Source organism: Antechinus flavipes, chromosome 2 (assembly GCF_016432865.1).
Source record: "Antechinus flavipes isolate AdamAnt ecotype Samford, QLD, Australia chromosome 2, AdamAnt_v2, whole genome shotgun sequence".
NCBI classification, from domain to species: domain Eukaryota; kingdom Metazoa; phylum Chordata; class Mammalia; order Dasyuromorphia; family Dasyuridae; genus Antechinus; species Antechinus flavipes.
Genome location: NC_067399.1, coordinates 170,906,129 through 170,923,786, shown reverse-complemented (window position 1 = coordinate 170,923,786; position 17,658 = coordinate 170,906,129).

The window sequence follows — 17,658 nt, the reverse complement described above, 5'->3', positions numbered from 1 at the left end:
AACTATCTTTCATCTCCCAAACATTGAGCTTTCCTGACTTCAAAACTTTACTATGCCTGGAATGTTTCTTCTCTTCTCCCTTCCCCTACTTCATATTTAACTACCAAAAAGATACTAAAAAGGTAATCCTTCAAGGCTAACTAATCCAATAGGTTTTCCCTGCTTATCAAAATGACCCTTCTTTCCTTTGAATTCCTACAACACTTAGGTTGTGCAATTTAAATAAATTAGTAGATATTTATAGCAATCATTAAGCATTACTAAATGCTAGACAGTGTGCTAAACACTGGAGATACAAATTTAAGCAAGCTGGATAGAAACTAATAAAAGTAAGCCTCAAGGATCTTATATTCTAAGGGGAGAAGGCAACAAATAAAAAATAGATGGAAGAGTACCAGGACGTAGACGGCTTGGGGGCGTCAGGAACAGCTGAATTTAAATCTGGTCTCAGTTACTGGTTGCATGACTGAAGAGATCTGGCTCAGTTTCTTCTATGCAAGATGAAGATAATAGTAGAACCTACCTCCCAGAGCTAACCTGAGGATTAAATAACAACGTTTGTAAAGAACTTAGAACAGTGCTTGTCAAAGAGTAGCTGTTTAATCAGTGTTTGTTTAAAATGTAAAGGGTATGTCCACATAAAGGGTATGTCCATGGTTTAACAATGAATGGCAAGTGAAATGGAGATCTGAGTTAGAAAAATGGATCCAGGTGAGATAGGCTCACCTACCAAGGCTGCAGTCAGCATTCAAGTTTCTGGTGGAAAGCAGTGGAGTTAAAGGCTGGAGTGGAGGTAGCATGGTTTGGAGATGGATGGGAAATCATATTTCACTGATTGTGTGCTGACTTGTCCTGTTATATGTTACATCTTCTCTTCTAGAATATGTGATTTGGGACCATATTGCATATATTGAATCAAAGGGCAAAGAGAAAGGATACTTTTCTATCTATTCTTGTAGAGATGTCACTGACCAAAGGAATAGTCCCCAAATTTAGTGAATAATAAATGAAAAGAGAAAAAAGAGCTGAGTAAGTAACCTATTCTAAATAATCAACTGTTAACCATAAAACATATTTAACCAGAAAATGTATAATAGGCAAAGGAGATGGTTGGATCCCATTGTCCAAAAATACTTAATACCCAAATATTGCATCGGAATATATCTGTTCACTATCCCAATAATTTCCCAAATTAAAATATCCTTATTTTGTTACCATTCTCTTGTATTGTTGCCTCCTTTAAAAAAGAATATAAAGTCTTTGAGGGCAAACATTGTCTTTGCTTTTGTTAGTCAATAAGTCACTTTGCTAAGCACTGTGTATACATAAAAAAGCAAAAGATAGTCCTTTTTCTTATGGAGCTTAGTAAGGAAATTAGAAGGCAGAGATGAAGAGGGAGAACAGACACAGGTACGGGGAACAGCCAGAGAAAATGTCTAGAGATAAACATTTCTTATTTGTGATGCAAAAGGGAAGCCTGTGTCATTGGATCTCAGAATTTTTGGCAGATAATAAGATATAAGACGACTGGAAAGGAAGGAGGGGAGGTTATGAAAGCTTTTAAATAACAGAGGATTTTCTGTTTGTTTTTGAAAGCAACAGGGAACCACTGGAGTCTTTTGAGTAGAAGGGTGACATAGTTGGACCAATGATTTAGAAAAATCACTCTGGTAGCTTTAATGAAGAATGGTTTGGAGTGACAGGAAGACCCTCGAACAGCTATTGCAATAATAACAAAAGGCATGAGGGCCTTCATCAGAATGGTAGCACTGTGGAGAAGAGGAGACATGTTAAGAGATGATGAAATGTGAAATCATCGGGCCTTGACAACAGACCAGATATGGGGAATGAGAGATACTGAGTGGTTGAGCACGATACCAAGATTTCAAGATTGTGGGACTAGGAGGGTGCTATCTTCCATGGTAAGAGAAAAAATGGGAGGTGGGGATGATTTAGGAGGAAAGATAATAATTCAGTTTTGAACATGTTGAGTTTAAGATGTATACTGGACATCCAATTCAAGAAGATTGCAAAGCATTTGAAGATGCAAGATTAGAGATCAAGAGAGAGATAGGTAGATTTTGGAATCATCAGCATAGATAATGTAATTTAACCTATAGAATCTGATGAGTTCAGCTTCACCAAGTGAAGTAGAAAAGAAGAAAAAGAGAAGAGGGGCCAGGACCCAAGCTGTGGACACCTCTGGTTAGAGGCCATGATCTGGATGAGATTACAGCTCTGAGAAGCAACATTGGAGGAGATCCAGGAGTGAATAGTTTCCCAAAAACCTATAAAGAAGAGAGTATCAAGGAGGAGATAATGAATAGTATCAAAATCTACAGAGAGATTAAGAAGAATAAGGATTGAAAAAAGGCCATTGGATTTAACAATTAAGATACAAATGGTAATTTTGGAGATCAGAAGCTAGATTGTAAAAGTTTTAAAGAGTAAGGGAATTTTAAACAAAATACTAGTAAGGATTACAGCAATATATCACAAGGATCATACACTATAATCAGTAGGATTTATAGCAGAAATTCAGGGCTAGTTCGATATTAGGATAATTTCAATGTCAGCATAATTAACCACAATAAGTTCAATACGAGCATAATGAACTGTATCAATAACAAAATCAATTAAAATCATATGATTATCTCAATAGATATAGAAAAAGCTTTTGACAAAATGCAATACCCATTCCTATTAAAAATACTAGATTTCATAAGAATCAATGGTGAATTATGAGTTGCATCTATTTTATGAGCTATCTAAATTATGAGTGCTATCTATTTTAAACCATCAGTAAGATCAGGGATAAAACAAGATCATTATTATTTAATTATACTGTAAAAACTAGCTATAGTAGTAAAAGAAGAAAACAAAATTGAAGAAATTAGAATAGGCAATGAAGATACAAAATTATCAAATAATTTATTTGATATTATCAAATAATTTATTTGATATTATCAAATAATATCTATATATCTTCTTTATAGATAATATGATAGTACATACAGAGAATCCTAGAGAATCAAATTAAAAAGTTGTTGAAATAATTAACAACTTCAGCAAAGTTGCAAGCTATGAAATAAAACAATATCAATCATTAAATTTTTTAAATATTACCAACAAAATATAGCTGTAAGATATAGAAAGAAAAATTTCATTTAAAATAATGGTGTACTTTGGAGCCTACTAGCAAGACAAATCCAAGAACTATATGTCCACAATCACAGAACACTTTTCATATAAAGTCAGATCTAAACAATTGGGAAAATATTAATTGTTCATGACTAGGCCAAACCAATATAATAAACTCACAATTCTACCTAAATTAATTCATTTAATCAATGCCATATCAATCAAATGACCAAAATTTTTATACAACTAGAAAAAATAATAACAAAATTTATCTGGAAGAATAAAACATGAATAATATGAGGGAAATCAATGAAAAATATGTGAAGGAAAGAGGTCTACCATGTAGATCTCAGATTTCACTATAAAGCAGTAATCATCAAAACAACCTGGATATTAAGTAGGAAATAAAGTGGAAGATCAATAGAATAGATTAGGTATACAATACACAGTAGTAAATTACCATAATTATATAGGGTTTGATAAACTCAAAGATCCAAGTTTTGGGAACAAAAAGTCACTATTTGATTTTTTAAAAATTGCTGGAAAAACTAGAAAACAGTTTGGCAGAAACTAGGTTTAGACTAACATTTCACATTGTTTACCAAAATAAGTTCAAAATGAATGCATGATTTAGACATAAAGAGTTATATCATAGGCAAATTAGGGGAGCATGATATAGTTTATATCCAGATTATAAACAATTTTTGCATATTAATTATCCCTCAATTAACTGAATCAAATTTATAAGAGTTTAAGTCATTCATCAATTGATAAATAATAAAAGGATATGAACCAATTTTTAGATGAAAAAATTAAAGCTGTAGTTATGAAAAATGCCCTAAACTACTGATTAGAGAAATGTAAATTAAAACAATTCTGAGGTACTACTTCACACCTCTCAGATTGGCTAAAATGACATGAAAAGATAATGATAAATGTTGGAAGGGTTTTGGGAAAATCAGGTCACTAATACATTTTTAATGGAGTTGTGAAATGATTCAAACATTCTGGAAAGCAATTTGGAACTGTGGCCACAGAACTATCAAAATGTGTATATCTTTGATCCAGCAGTGACTCTACTGGATCTATATCCCAAGGGGACATAAAAAAGGGAAAAAAGACCTACGTGTGCAAAAATGTTTATTGCATCTCTTTTGGTGATGGCAAAGAATTGGAAAATGAATAGATACTCATAAATTGGGAAATGGCTGAATAAGTTATGATATAAGAAAGTAATGGAATATTATTGTTCTATAAAAAAAAAAATGATGAGCAGATTGATTTTAGAAAAGCCTGGAAAAATTTACATGAACTGATGTTGAATGAAGCAAGCAGAATCAGGAAATACATTGTACACAGGAACAAGATTGTGTGATGATCAACTATGACAGACTTGATTTTTCTCAGTGGTTCAGTGATCCAAGGCAATAGAAATTGAATGTAGATCAATACATACTATTTTCATTTTTTTTTCTGGTTTATATTTCTCGTGGTTTTTTCCTATTGTTCTGATTTTTCTTTTCCAACATGATTCACATGGAAATATGTAAAAAAATTAATGTACACATATAATCAAATAATACTTTTGTTTTATATGTACCTGGGGAAAATAAATTTAAAAATTTTAAAGGAAAAAAAAATTCCTCACTACACCTAAACCAGACTACAGTGATTTCTAAATATTTTTTCCTGCTTTCCATGTACTATTTCTAATCTATTCTCTAAATCACTGCTATCATTCAAAGAGAAATTGAATATGAATTCATTCCATAGAGACTGAATGAATAGAGAAACTGATCTCTGTGAGTTAACATTATCGATGGTGTATATCTCTTTTTGTTAAACCTTCCCCAATTACATTTTAATCTTGTTTGGCTGAACTGAGAGTTAGCTCAATTTTTGACATCTATACTCTGGACCGATACCTGAAAAGTCTTCCAGTGTACCACTAGAATAATAGTATATCTCTACTCAAAGTCTTCTGTGACTCCCCATTGCTTAGAAGACAAAATATAAATACCTGATTCTGACACTCAAGATGATCCATGATCTGGTTCCAAACCACACATCTAGTGTTCCATGCACTAAGGTTCCTTTCAACTCTTGAGGTTCCATAGTCCACTCTGCTACATCATGGATCATTTTGAAGGAAAGATGTTTTCCTGAAACCTCCTCAACACTAGATTTAAGTATTTCCTTTTTCCTCAAATTCGTCATATTCTATTAACTTTGTACTTCTCATGTTCTCCCTTATAGCAAATCAATATATACACCTATTTATTTTTCCCATTATGCTAAAGCTTTTTAGCTCTCAGTTTGACAACAGCCCATAAACATTTCTATTTAGCTTTAGCTTAATCTACATTTAGTAAAGACACACTACCTTCCTAAATTATTACTTGATTTTGGGACCCTAGCACATGGATGAGGGTTTATTTTCAAGTAGACTACAACTGGCTACGGCAGAAGGGTTCAAGTTAAATGTGTTTTATCCATATAAAAATATTTTTTAAAAAATTAAAAGCTCTTCATAGAGCTACAGCACACACTCTCTTGTCTTAGTTCTTGCATACTTCTCCCCACCACTATCTTTATTCCTTTGCCTCTGTAAATACTGACTATCCAAGACTTAGAACAAGTGCCATGATTTATACCAAAGATTGTGTCAATTCAGTTTATCATTTCATTGTAAAACTTACAACTTATGAATTTTAGAAGAGACTTTATTGTTTACAAACCCTTTTCTTTATGATAACCTTAAGAAGTAGTAGGTAGCATAAATATTATTATGCCTGTTTTACAGAAATGGAAACTGGATCTGAGAAAGTGAAGGGATCTGCCTGAGGTCTTACAACAAGTAGCAATCAGGATTAGAATACAAATCTTCCAAATCCATACTCAGGGTTTTTTCTGCCATGGTATAATGGAAAGAGCAACACATTTAAAATCAGATGACTAATATGGTTTTTCTATATGACTTTGGGTAACTTCTCTCTGGGTCTCAATTTCCTAATAAATAAAATGAGACTGGACTAGATAATTTCTATGTCTCTTTAAATTTTCTTAAACTCCTCCTCCACCTACCAAGTGTCTTATACTATGTGGGTATGGGTGCTACCATGCAGCCCCAATTAGATTATAAGCTCCCTAAAGTCAAGGACCAGATTTAATACTTCTTTTAATCTTCCTTTTCCTCCTACAGTTTAATGTTTAAAACAAAGTACACTAAAACTACATTTAATTGAATGTTATTATCAGTATAAGTAAAGTATTGTGCTATATGCTAGAAATATAAAAGCATAACCAGAATTTTTCTGCCTTTAATAATATTACAAATTCTACCAATAGAATTCCATAAATTTTTGCATAATCTTGGTCAAAATTTTTGAATTAAAAAAACACACTGTCAGTAATGTCTACTGAAAATAAATGGGTATTCTAAGAGTCAAACCTAGTATGTATTTCAGTGCCTTTGAAATGTGTTCTTAGGCTTCTATCAGGCTCCTATTTCAAATTTTATTTTCATTCAAGAAATAGAGTTAACAGTAGTTATATTGCTACTTATCTCAAACTGTTTGTCTGTGAGAATCATGTCCCTCATGAATTTCTTTTCATACAGTTCTGGTCTTGAATTTCAATGGATAATCAAATTCTAAATGCCCAGCTTCCAAATTGTTAGGCTGTACCTTCTATAGAAAAACATAAGCCTTATTAAGTAAGAGTAAGAAGGTAGTGTGTCAAAAAACTGTTAACCTAAAAGTCACACTTACTAGTACTGAAGCTTGTAAAAAGATGAGAAAATAAAATAATATTCTAAAGGGAACAAAGATATAAGGTTATCTGGGGCAAAAGTATGGAACATATACATATCATCTTTTTAATCCACTCTTGATAGACATAATCCCATCAAACTACTTGAGCATTTTATGAAATGGGACAGCCAAAGCAACAATGATAATATACTAATATAATTAAAGTTCTCTTCAGGATATGGTATTGGGTACAATGCACAAATCCTCTGTATTAATAATTAGCAGAACTTATGATTCCATTTTAAAAGCATGGAAGACTTCTGCAACAGTCCCGAACAACACAGCTTTCTATATCTTTACAATAAAATCCCAAAACCATCAAGCCCAAATCTAAGCCCAGATATGTCTCACAAATATCTGAAAAACAGCACCATAACAATGATGGTTTGGACTGTTTCTAAGAGAGTGATGGAATTGGATTTTGAGGTACAGATCGTTCTTGTTTCCCTTCTATTCACTAGTTCTGGAATTTGCATTAGAGACTCAGCTAACTCGTAGAGCCATTGGGTAGCCTGGTTGGCAAAGATTGCCAAAAATAAGTAGGAGAGCTATGACTTGCACCTGGGGCAAATTCAATTGAACTAGTCAAATTGGAGATGGGAGGAAGGCTTAAAGGAAATGCCAGCCAAAGCATATGATATTTCAGAAGAAAGTTAGGTTTCAGCAAACACCAAAAAGAATCTGAACAGATACATTTGAAGATTGAAGGATCATAGAATTGCAGATTTTGGGGTGGAAAGAACCTTATACATCATCTACTTCATCTAGAAGAGGAAAACGATGCTGAGAGATTAAGTAATTTGTCCAAAGTCATACAATTCCAGAGATTTGAATCTATGCTGATTCAACTTCAGAGGTCTTTTTGTTACTTCACTAGAGAGAAAGAGTCTCTGGTTACAGGAAAAAGGGGAAGGCAGAGAAAGTATATGACTGTTTTCCACAGGGAGGGAATGACCACCCCTTCTTGATATAACCAGTGGCAAGCTATATTTGTGATCTACCAACTATCTCTACATTGATTCACTTGTTGGGCTGGATAATTGCACAAGGCAAAGTCTTAATCATCCCTACTAGCTCCTTCCCAATGTTCCAAGGTATGGAATATTGAAAGTTATGCATTAGATTGGACTTTATCAGGTAGGAGCTTTCAAAACCTGAATTATTCCTCTTACCCCCATGAATTCACTACACAGTGTGGTTCAGGTAAGTAAGCAAACCCAGCAAAAGATCTTGCCATTGTCTCAAATGTGTGAGCTAGTTCTTTCTAAGGCAATACTGATTTTATTTTTCCTGCACTGCCCACCTCTATAAAACAAGAGGAAAATGGGGTCACATAACGCTCCATTTTTAATCTAGACTGCTAACTATTTTGGAACCCACATAAATAACACATGGGAGAGAGGTGGATACTGAAGATGGGAAGGGAATAGGCCCTATAGAAAAAATATATGTATATAGAAATATAGAATATATTGTACATGTATATGTAAAGTTATATAGAAAACATAGAAAGATAAAAAAGAACAGATGGTGTAATAGCGATATAGTTCCAAACTTATTAATATTGCGATCTCTAGCAAATCAGTATGGTCCTCAGTTTTCTGTTTTCTGTGAACTAAGGGGGGAAATTGCCCTCTACAACTTACTACGAGGAAATGTTTTATAAACTTCAAAGCGTTCTATAAATATAAGCTACTATAATAGATGGGGAAGAAATCGGGGAGACAGCAAAAATGTAAAACAGTTAACTGTAGTCAAAATATAAAAACAATAGTAAAAGAAGCTGCCCTTGCCTCTTGGCCGGTTCTCTGGATACCTCCACCTCCCTCCCTGCCCACTAGCAACCTCTCTACCCAGACAGAACTAGCTCTACTCCCACCGCTTGCAATTCTTTGCCTGCTTCCCCACAGCCACACAATTTACCCTTCTAAAGGAAAGCTCCAAGCTCGCTCCTCCCTTCTCTCATTCCGTTATCCTTATCTTTCCCTCGACCCCCAGCCCAGACCCCAGCTAAAGCCCAGCTTTCCAGGTGAGCCAGTTTTATTTTGACTGCTTCAACGTCCTGAGCTTGCTCTAAGCCCCGAGCGACTTCTAAGACCAACCAGGCCTAGATTTAAATGTCAAGGTTGATGAGATGCAGAGCATTTTTTTGGGGTGCGTGTGTAATCTGCCAAAACCAGCTAGAGCACGGTTTTGTCTCTTTGTTTAAGCTAACTGCCGGGAATTTTCTCCGCCAATTACTTTGTATTGCAGCATCCCAACTCTTCATCTTAGGGTCCCGAGCCCCTGCTCCAAACCCTCTCCGAAGGCCTTGCTGATCCCCTCCGCAGATGGGTTCGAGTCCACTCTCGCCCGGTCAGGCTGCCCTCTGTGTCCCCGCTAGCTGGGGTGGGAGTTACAATGGGAAACGAGTGGGAGTTACATTCAGAAACAAAGCCGCGTGGTCTGCAGTGAGTGGGCGTCAGGTCCCTTCCGGCAGCAATCACGATCCTACGAAATCCGCTTTACTGGAATCCCTTCAGGTGAATATTTTGGACGTGCGTCTGGAAAACGTAACGGTACCCAAACGCGAGCTGCAGGCCGTTCACTGGTCGCCTAATCTTCCTACGGCCAAAGGACACTAGAATTGACAACAGAGCCTAACCGCTCTGAGACAAGAAAGAACCGAAAGCTGGCTAGGGGAAGGGATCATCCATCCCTGTCTAGAAGCATCTGTGACAGAGATTAAAAGCAAAGAATAAAAATACCTCAAAACGTTGCTTTTCATCTAATTGGCTTGTGCGTGACTGGACGGACTAGAGGTGGAGAGCAAAATTCTGTTGTTCCTCTTTATTAGATGTTCATATCCCCTTCCCTTATTCCCCCATTCCTAACCTAAAAAAAAGGCCCCAAAGCTCCATCCCTCTCAGGATCACAGTTCAGTGGCAGCTTTGGGCTCCCCCAGGACTCTCTTCCTTCTCGTCTCCCCTCCTCCCTTCCGCCTCCCCTGCTGGCTTGGGTTCTCCCGGGCCATTCCCGCATACCTGCAGCTTGTGGGCGGTTCCAGCCCATCAAGCAGGGAAATGAGACGATCCATCAGTGTCAGGACGCTTGCCGAAGAGAACAGGTCCAGGAGGCCTGCCCGAGACCGCCCGTTTGGGTCCAAGTGTGAGGTTCATTCAAAAGAGCTAGCTAGCGGTACTTATCCATCTGTGAACCTCAAAAAAAATTTAATCTGGGAAAGGACACATGCTCACATTGCAGGGGTAATTAAGTACCCAGGACAGAGGAGGAAAATGAGAAGGGGGAGGGGGAAAGACATCCACCAGAGGACCGTAAGAAAAAGGGTTTTCTGGCTGTAATCTCAGCTGTTGGGAGCCTGGAGCCAGGCCTCCAGAATTTTGGCTGCCTTTCCTCTCAGGACTCTGGCATTTGGATAGACATATTTTTGTTGATTATTGCTTTGTTTATTACTTCTGAGGAGGTTCCTGTTAACCTATTCTAGACTGCAGGGGAAACTCAAATAAGAACTGTTTTCTAGATTTCTTTGGATCTGTTAATGGCATAATCTCTACAACAACTGAAGATGAACAAGTCTGAAAAGATCTCATAAATAAGAAACACAAAGAAAATCAAGGTTTTATAACCTCTGGGGGACTTAGGGATGGAGGCGAAGAAAATAACTAGCAGTTTGTGGAGGGAAGTGATGACTGATTAGTCTCCTTTCTACAACCCTTCCTTTCCCCTCTCCTCCCCACCTACTCCTCCCCCTCCCCACAGCCTTTTGTCTATCCTGGATTACTGGCTCATGGTTTTGTGTCTCCAGGGTAAGTATGGTGAAGACAGTTCCCTGACAGGCCTGGAGCTTCAGAGTAGTTTGAACCTTAAACAGAGTGTGGGAAAGACAAATTATTGGGTCCACTAACATGAACAAAGCCTCAGAATTGGCTGGAGTTACATTTGTGTACTCAGCTGATGGGATAGTAATACTAAAGCTAGTTATTCTGTTTCTGGCTAGGATCTCCTATGGTTCTTTTTTTACTAGGGGATCATCACCTCATCAGACTGAAGGAAAAATCCCAAATCAAAGCTCAGAAATCTTTTTTACTAAAGTAGCAGTGGGATGAAACTACAGGAGAAATTGTCTCACCTTGGGTTTCCTCCAGATTTCAAGAGCAGATTTAAAGGTCAAAGAAAACATAGTGAGTAAGAACATTATTTTTACAGAGCTTTATAACTTGTGAAGAATTTCTGTATTCATCTCATTTAACCTTCACCATATCTATATGATAGAAGAGGATTCTCCACCTGGCCCCACCCCTTTTTTAACTGAGAGGGAAACAGACCTAGAGAGAACAAATTGTTACAAGATAGATGTGGACCCAAATACTCTTGCCTTCTAGACAAATGCTATGTTTCCTAGTTCATGCTAGCAGTCCATTTTGTCATCCACCTCCTACCCCCACTCCTTTCACCCTCTGAAACACCAGTTCATTCCAACCCTGTATCTGAGCCACAAAACTTGGATTTTTCAAAGTGGGTTTTCTAAGCTCTCAATAGTTCTGTCCCACATCTCTTCTCTGGTTCTTGAGAACAATGCCTAACAATCAAGTGATTAAGGCAAATTCTAAAGTAAGACAAAGTTTCAACCCTGTTTTTTGGAGAGGGCAAAGAAAGGATAGAGGGAAGGAAAAGAGAGAATGGAGAAAGTCGTGGAGGAGAATAAAAGAAATAGAAATACAAAAAATACAGGTAGGTACACAGAAATAGATTCACAAAGACAGAGAAACTAAGAAGCCCATTTCAGCACTATGTCGGTGCAATTTCCACAACCAGATTTTTCTGGTATTTCTTTTCACTTACCCAAGAACTTCTGCAGGAACTTTTTTAGTGAAGTTTTCCCTCTCTTTAGTGAGGGAAAAGAGGCAGGTCAAGGGAAGATATTAAAATGAGGTTTGTCCATATCTGGTCTTAGTCCCAGGTCCAGTTCTGGTACTCCTAGCTGGCTTCTCCTTGTCTTTTTCAACTTAAACTTCTTCCTCCTTATCTTTTCCCATGTCCCATAACACCATTCCATCCAACACTGTTCAAGTTCAAATTCCATTCTCTCTTCCAGTTTTGATTTTTATAAATCAGAAAGGAGGTTGCCTTTTTTAAGCCCAAAGATATACTTCTTAATATAAATGGACTCTAGATCTGCCAGGATATTGTATTGATGGAAGTCTCACATCTTCATCCTATTTCTTACTAAATGCAGTCAAAACTGTACTGACACTTTGAGGATTTTTCTTTGATTGTATCGGTTTACTACATGAATAAGCTGTTTATTCATCTGTTTTGTTTTTTAAAAAAGGAAAAGAAAAAAGAAAGAAAGAAAAAAGGGATAATAATCTCCCTTACATCCTTCCAAAACACAATCCTTCTCCCTCTAACCCCACCTCATTATCATTTCCCCATTCTTCCTGGTTTGACAAGAGGAACTTGAAAGGAGGAGGAGAAGACAAGTAAAAGAGGAACTTTGTGGGGAAAGGAAAGAATTTCCAATTCATTGCTTAAATATTTAGCTTTAATATCTTGTTTTCTTCCTGAGCTTCAAAAATGAAAGTTCCTGGAGCCCTCATTGATAAACCCATAAGAGATTAATACTTTAATTTTTCAAGCCCTAACTATGACACTAAGAAATAGAAAAAAGTTTTAAGGATCTGGACTTCAGTAAATTTAATTGTAGTGTTGAAGGCAGACTGAGCTAGAAGGAAATTTGAACATGTAGTCCAATGATAGAAGATGCACAGCAAATTGTTGGCAGAAATTATATATACAAAAACTCATTCTCAAAATCACCAGTTCCACACTGAATCAACCAATCTTAATGATTTGTTAATATTTGGTTTGTCCTAAAATAGCTTTTTGCTGTCATCTAATTTTAAAATATGATCAACTCATGAACATCTTTTTATCTTCACCCAGGCAAAAGCCCTTGAATCTTAGTAGAGAACTTATATTAGCCTCACCCCTAAACTTGCTAGAGCAATTGAGGAAATTTTACCCACTGTTTTAAAGGTCTTGATTCAAAATCAGACCAATATGGGTCCCTGTGAACAAAAAACAATTTGCATGCAAAAATCTCCCAAGAGAAATAGATATTAATTTGCTTTTTGTTGGTAAGAAATGGTAAGAGAAATAGGATTAGAAGTCCCAGAAGACTGGACCAGATCATCTTTAAAATCTCTTCCAGACTTGGTGTCTATGAAATTTTCAAAGTACTAATTTTACAGCACTGGGAATCTAGACCTCTGAGTCTCAATTTGAACCTGAAGATGGCTGAAAAAAAGAATGTAAACAAATCTGAAAGTCAAATTCCTTATTCTTTTTTCCAAATGGTTTCAAGATTATGGTGAGTAATAGAAATGATTAGATCCAAATGGTTCTTTAAGTAAAATTCTTTTAACAAACAAGGAAATGAGACCAAGTAAATATTTGTCTATTTCTCTTTGATCAAAGGGCCTTCAGCAAAGTGAAGAATAGAAAATTAACCATTGTCCTGAACTTATGGGTACTTGGAACCTTTTAAAAAATGCAATTCTATTTAATCAACTTGCATAAAACTTGACATCTCTGTCAAGAAGCCAGAGACTTTTGTATTATTAAATATCTGACTCTTCTTTTACATGTTTTCATATATAACTTCAGAAGTCAGGTCCTTAGAATGATTCTTTTATTATAATTAACTGTCCTATCCTTGTGGCTGTCCAAGATGTATTAAAAACATCAAAGTAAACATTTATACATTCATGCATTCATTTTCATTAGCTTAGTGCATGTCCTGAGTGATATCTTCAGCATGTTTGAGGTTTAGATATTGAAATACTGCCAAATTTTATAGGGAGAGACAGTTAGAATCCTTTTCCTACATGTAACTTCCATATTCATTGTTCTCAATTCTTTTTTAAAACCCTTCTATAATCATATACTATTAGAAAGGAAGACTCCTCCAGTCCAAGGACTTTATTTTCCAAGGGACAAAACTAAGATCTGTGAAGGCTGTGACATGCCAACAGTGATGTTGATATAGTCTAGAAGACTAGAACCAAGATTCTCTCTCTTATTCAGTGTTACTGCTATGACTCCAAACTTCTTTTAATTACTAGCATATTTATTGGAATTATCCTAGCAGAATTAGATAGATATTGTTCAAAAGAGGAAACAAAAGAGGGGAGAGTCAATGAAGTTGTATGTTTTCCTTTTTCAAATATTACTAATCTTGTTTTCTTAGGTAGGTCTGAAAATTTATTTGGTTTCCCACCTTTTGTCATTAAAAAAAGTAAACTACTAAACACTAAACAGCTTTTAAACACTAAACACTAAAAGCTTTTAAAATAATAACCTGGTTGGCAAGATAATTTATGACAGCTATGGCCACATAAGAAATTTGAAGTAAAAAACAAAACACTTTTTTTTCTCATAAAGTATTAAAGTTATAAAGCAATTTCAAGTAGCTAACAATATGTATAACTTCCTTCTTGTTCTTTCTTTATGGCAGTTAATTTTTCTTTTTTAGAGAGACTTCTCTGAAGGTTTAAAAAAATCCAATCAGGGTTATGTTGATAGAATCCATCTTTCAGGAATGTTTTTTCTGACATTTCAAGCTTTCACTTATCATTAAGAAAGTTAAGCAGATTGTGTTCTATTACTGAGATTTGTTTTTATATCCTTCATAGTCCCCAAAATGAATTTTGCATCTATTTGATTCATGATACAAACATCATGAAACTAGTTAGAATTGATAACATTTTATTCACAGAATCACATATTTCATGTTACATTTTTGGTTGCTGACTCTATCAAGAATATTATTCCTGCTTCACAGCTTCCAGTTATGCAAGAATATTTGCCACAATAAAATTATCACATGCATCTCACTCAATCTATGGATACTATATGAAAGCACTTGTGCTAAATGAATTCATAAGATGAAATCACTTCAACATTTATCATGAGTATACTCTCTGCCAACTAGAGCAATCCAATATATAATTTTAATGGTTTGTCTCTTCCTCTTATTAGGGCCATTCAAGAAAAAGTACTTGTTTCTTTAAAGTAGGTACCAGAGAAGTAAATTTAAAAGAATGCTGTAGGAAATGATACCAAAGATATTTGAGATGGATTTACATGGTACACAACACATAAATAAAAACTGAGAATTTCAATTATCATATTTTCAAATGCCTAAATATTTGGTATTGTGCAAATAAAGCATCTAGATAGTTGACAGAGAGTTGGCCTTCATCTAGATATTGAGACACAACCTCATATACTAGGTTTTAAAATACATTTAAAAATAATCCTATTGTAATCAGCATGATAATTTAAAATCTTTTTTATGATGTAATAGGAAATAACTATTGTTGCTCAGTCCCAGTATAATCTGTAAAGGAAATAACATATCAGCTAGATATTTTTAAAATTGTGACCCTCAAAGTAGTTGGAATTCTTAAATAAAATGAAAATAAAAGTGAGTATCATATCTAAAATCAAACATACCCTGGGGTTGAGGGTTTTTTTTTGAAGATTAAAAAAATGAATTATTTCCTAGTTATATTTTGTTCCTATTTTCAGTTTCCTTTATTTCTTGATTCTCTATGCAAAGTATATTATCTTAATCCCTTGAAAATAATTGAAGTATTGTGTCACAAGAATTTTACAAGAAAGCACAGCACCTTAAGGTATAATTTTCCAGTAATTAGAAGTCTAACTAGCAGGTAGATTTGAGCTTTGTCATTCAGAAGTATCAATATTTTTACACATACACTTGTATGTAGAGAAACTCATCTAAAATTTGAAATAATTGATTCTTGTTTGGCACTTCTGAATATCACATACAAATAGCAATTTAAAAAAATGAACCAAGTAGGTATTGTAAGGATCATAAATTGATGTTGGATTTAATTATCTCATTATAGATTAAATTAATATGCCTTAGGCATTAAAGGAAGGGTAGACTCCTATTAACTTTTTACCTCAGTTCAATCCTTAACCATAGTTTGTGTTTTTACTTGCATCTGGGAGATCTTTACATATCATGAACATCATTTCATATCCATCACTTCATTCAAATTTCTACTTAAGACCACCTACTTTGAAAAATATTCACTAATTCTGTCATTCGATTACTATATGTTACTTTATATTCCCTCTATTTTCATTTTATGATTGATGCTACTCTATCATGTGCTATCTCATATATCGCATTCTGATATTTTCCTACTTATAATCTGTTAGTCAATAACTATTTATTAAGTATTTACTGTTCTAGGCAATGCATTAAGTACTAAGGATAGAAAAAATGTTTAAAATAGTCCTTGATCTTTAAGAACTCACATTCTAGTGGAGTGGACAATACATAAATACCAAAGAATGTACCAAATATATAAAGATAGATATATTAATATGCACACACATATAAAGATTCATGTATGTATATATACATATATAAATGTGTGCACACTTATATGTACACAAAGGGGAGATATTTCAGAGGTGAAGGCACTAGTAAATGCTAAACAGGTACAAGACCAGAAAAAGCCTCCTCTAGAGCATGGGGTTTGAGATAAGTTTTTAAAAATTAGGGAATGTAAGAAACAGAGATGAGGAGGGAGACTATTTTAAGCATGGGGGATAGTCAGTGTAAAGGGTTATGAATACAAGAATCTATAAGTAGACTATTGAAGTAGCTCATAAAGTAAGTGGAAGAGAGCAAAGTGTAAGAAGATTAGAAAGGTGTGAATGTCAATGTGTAGAGCTTTGAAAGCCAAAGAGAGAATTTTATATTTGACTTTGAAGGTAATAGCATATATGTGTCTTTTTTCTTCAACATCAACAAAAATAAGTTCCTTGGCAGAAAGAGCCTTGTTTTATACTTCTGTATCCCATCTTTCTCTTTCAACCCACTGGCAAAATGACCAGGCTGAGCACACAAAAAAAGTTAAGTAAGTTTCTAGGGACAAAATAAATGCACGAAGAATGATCTTTAGAAAAACATAAAGAAACTGTCCAAAATAGCACCCTTTTATGTTGTATTTTCCAGTATTCTTTAAAAAAATAACTGCTGAATATAATTAATTATTTTTTTACTATATAGAGTGCAGAAGAATGTGTATTTATTTCTGGCTATTCCCATGAAAATGTTCCTGTTGTTGTCCATATGCATGTATTTGCCCATACCTAAATAAAGATAAGATCACCCTTTAAAATTATTGCACTTAAAAATGTATTAACATGTTTATTAAGGCTATTAAAACATGCTGTCTTCTTAGTCATTATAACAGATGTCAAAAATAATTCTAGGATAATTTGTTAATTCCTAACTGGTGTGGATAACTGATGTGGTCATCTTATGGAGGTGTTGCAGAGTGTATGGATTCAATATGGATTTTAGACGTCAGCAATTCTAACTTCTTTATTTTATGAATTAAAAAAACAAACATCAAAGAGGTTAAGTCATTTGCCCAAAGACACAAAATAAATAACAAAGCCAGATTTTTTTTACTTCTACTACTACAGAAACATTACTACTTGAAGGAGAATAAAACAAATGAAAGTACAGAAAATATTAATGAGCTGTCTTCAGGAATAAATGTAAAGATCTAAATTATTCTATTCTGAAAAACAAAACCAAATTGTGTGTAAAGGACTTAGATATTTAAAAATTGATTAGTAGAGAAATATA